This window comes from Cinclus cinclus, chromosome 18, assembly GCF_963662255.1.
Source record: "Cinclus cinclus chromosome 18, bCinCin1.1, whole genome shotgun sequence".
In the NCBI taxonomy this organism is placed as follows: domain Eukaryota; kingdom Metazoa; phylum Chordata; class Aves; order Passeriformes; family Cinclidae; genus Cinclus; species Cinclus cinclus.
The window spans coordinates 2,688,892-2,692,699 of record NC_085063.1 but is presented as its reverse complement, the minus strand read 5'-3'; positions in this window follow the sequence as shown (position 1 = coordinate 2,692,699).

Sequence of the window (3,808 nt, the reverse complement as noted above, 5' to 3'; positions counted from 1 at the left end):
CTTCCATGTGTTCCATAACAAATAAGAGCAGCCTTTAATATATATCTATTATAAATATACGCATAAATTCATTTAAATGATGCTTTTTCACTTGTTGGTGAAAGACATCAAACCTTAAAGTCTTCTAAAGTGGAAATAGGAGCATTCAAAGTGATTCTACAGCCAGAGATTCCTCCTCCTCTGAAAAGACCCCAGAAATATCTGACAGAGCTAGACCACTTTAAACAAGAAGATCTTAGTATTTCAAAGTTTTCCTTGCTCTAAAGCTGCAATTCAATTAATATTAATTTCTCAGTTTGGGAAGCAAACTAAATGAGATGAATGGATGGTTTGCTTCCCTGTATTTCCTTCAGCATGCTCCATCACTGCTCCTTTCCTCTTAGTCTGGAGTGTGGTCAGAGATGTTGATATTTATCTCCAAAATGACATCACAGCGGCAGGACAGACCCCCAAGAAGGGTCAAAGGAGTCTGCAGCCAGTTGTTAATAAAATACACATAGGGCATTAGTTTTGGAGAGGAGGAATAACAGGACCACCAAATGTTTGTTCTTAGCGGAAATAAGTTAATAAAAATGCAGATGTTGACAGTAAGCCCTGGCTCAACCCAAAATTTCATGTCCAAATACTATTAATTTTATTTTTAATCATGAAGCATTTAAGGTGCCTGAACCTCTCAATCTGTTAAGTTTACTTCCAAAATGCTGCTGCTCCATTAGGGAAAAGGAGCACATGCCTATGGCATTAAATATTCCCTTACAGAAATTATTTTCCAGTAATGAAAGCAAAACCAGGGAGCTACAGAAAAGTAGCAGGTATGCTGAAAATTGTCTCTGGACTCTGCAGATGAAACAAGAAGTGAAAACTTTACTACAAACTTTCTAAGTATCCTAAAGTAGTTAATCTTTCTGCTGTGCAATTTCAGGGAATTAGACAAGAAGTTGGGTTGTCCCCATCCCATAAAAAGGATTATGAAGAACCTTAAACCCATATTTTTTTATCCCACTCACTTCTGGAAGCATTTTTTCACAGGGTTGGGGGTTTTTTAGTTATTCTTCTGACAGTCTATTGTTTGTTTTTGTCTTCCCTAAGCTGCTGTGCAAACCACAGGCATGAAGGGGATTTTAAAAAAGAAAAATAATTGTAATTTTTACAGCGGTGCAAAGCTGTCCACTGCCAAACAATACTACTACAGACCCTGCTGAGGCTTTCCAGGCTACATTTAGTGCATTTGATTTGTCTTAACAAAAAGCCCCACAGGCTAAAAACTCCACAATTGGCTTTCTATCATCTGCAGGAAGAATCACTGCTATGAAAACAAGCTCAGCCAATAATTTCAGAGTCATCAGTGCAGCATCCATCTATTCATGCCCTGTTCTGCTCTGCACTGATCTGTATTTCCCAGGGCAATCTGTGCACCTCCATCAATTTCCATTTCATAGAACTCCAGCCTTGCAAAAAAATAACGAGCAGGGCCTAAGAAGGTTATACTGCAAATTTAAAAATCACAGAGTTTGGCATTTCTGGTTGAGATAAATGGAGAAAAATGTACAGCCTATGCTCTCCTATCACTTCTGACTCGATAGAGGGAAAACAGGGGCAGGAGGTGCCTTATTTACAAGAGAAGAGCATTTTCACAGTAACAGTAAGAATTAACAGAATGTTATTTTGACAGACATTTGAGAAATACTTGATTACTTTTGGCCAAATCAGAGCTGCTGGAAGATCAGGAGTACAATCTTTCATCATTAATCTCATTTGATCACCAGGTTCCATCGATTTGCAGGGACAGATTTCCCAGGATGACAGTGTTTGTTAACACCCAGAACAACCCATCTTCACTGAAGGCAATGGGACAGTGCAAACCACTTGAAGGTGCTAAATAACAACCTGAAATTGCACACAGCATAAAATAAAAACCTCTCCCAGTGTGGAAACAGATCTGGTTTAGCACTGCTTTACTCCTGAGGGATTTTTCATGATCGAGTAGAAAGAAATAGTAGGAAAAGCCCTGCTAAATTAATATCTAGGAACAGCTAAATTTAAAGAACATCTATTAACTAGAGGGGATATTTCCCAGTTCTCAACCAGTGGTTGCTGGTAGCAGGGAGATAAGGGGTGGGAGGAAGCTGCAAATCTGAGCCAGTTGCTGTTGTGTGAAGGACAGCACACACCAGCTCTCCTCATTCCTCACCCAGTGCCCACACTTAACCCAAACTGCACCTCCTCTGGGTGCACAGGGAAATCTCACTTCTTGCATTTTTGCCCCTCAAAATGAGCCTGTAAACAAGTCTGGGGGAAGAGGCTGCTGAACTGAAGGTGAGGCTGCTGAACTGAAGGTAAGGCTGCTTTGGGACTTGGTCCATTTGCTCAGCCTGGCTGGGACAGGGGCCCAAGGGCTGCTCTGGGTCAGCCTGTCACCACAGCTGGCACAGGGAGCAAACACTGCTCTGTGCATCCCTCCCCTGCTCACCCGGACACCAGACCTGCTGAGCTCCACCAGTCTGAGACTGAACCTCACCTTTATTCCCCCTGCCAGCCCTCTCCCTGCCCTCTGATTCACCAGCCAGGTGTGGGATGCCAGAAGAGCCCATTTGAGGGGCTTTGGTGCTGGGGAGGGGACACTAGGGACACCAGGCTCTCCTCAGTGCTATTCTTCATTCATTAGCACCCGCTAAAACCGTTGTAAAGCAGCCACAATGGGTCTGGCAATCTGTATTGAGGCAATCTAGATGCTCGACCTCAGGCTAGAGTGAACTCTGAATTAATAGCATATGGATTGAAAACAAAGAGAAAAGAGCGAAAAAATTAGCTGTGAATGATTTAGCAAAACTCTGACATCAGATATGCTCCTGCCAATAAAGACAAGCAAGCAATAAGACTGAGCGATTTCAGTGTCACTGAGGATGGAAAAGACTTTTAAGACCATGCAGCCCAACCACTCCCACAGAACCTCCAAGTTTGCCACTAACCCATGTCCCCAAGTGCCACACTCGTGCAGCTCTTGAATCCCTCCAGGGATGAAATGGGTTGAGAAGCCAAAGCCCAAGTAGTGGAAACTAAAGAATAAAGATACCAGCAGTCCTTATTTTCCTACTGCATTTTTTCTACCAGTGACATTTTCCACCATTGGTACTCTGTGCCACAAGCACAAGGTGCACATTACCTATATTTAGATGTATATTCAACTGCTGTGTCTCTTAAAGAATAATCACCACTAATGGAGTCATTTATGGTGCTCCTGTGGGACCCAAATTCAGTTCAAACTGGTGCCTTTTAGAGGTCAATAAAAACAAAGCCATTAAAAAAGCTGCACACTGAGCAACACCTTGTTTACTCATGGCTATTGTTTCCTCCTCCAATATTCCACACCATGTGTTCCAACTGGTCACTGAGGTCTGGGCATGAATCTGAGAATTTCAAGCACTTTGTAACATCATTCCAAACCTTTTATCTTCTTACATCCAGAAACAGGGGCAGGCTGCAGTGCAATGCTAACTGAAGAGGACAGTGGCAAAAAGAGCTTCCATGGCATATGGAGATAACTCTGTGTGAGCAGAGTGACCATCCTGTAAGATTCAGCCCTTCAAATATTTCCTGAGCAGCAGCTTTTCCCAACCACAGCACAAGATGCAGCCACAGCACATGGGTACATTAAATATTTTCAGTAGCTTAAAGATCACACAACAGTAAACTCCTGGCAAACCCCAAAACATCACACTGCACAAAACAAGTCAGGCCACAGTAAAATCTTTAATAAAAGCACTTGAAGTCAGTGACAAACATTATACAGCAGACATGACAACTCAGA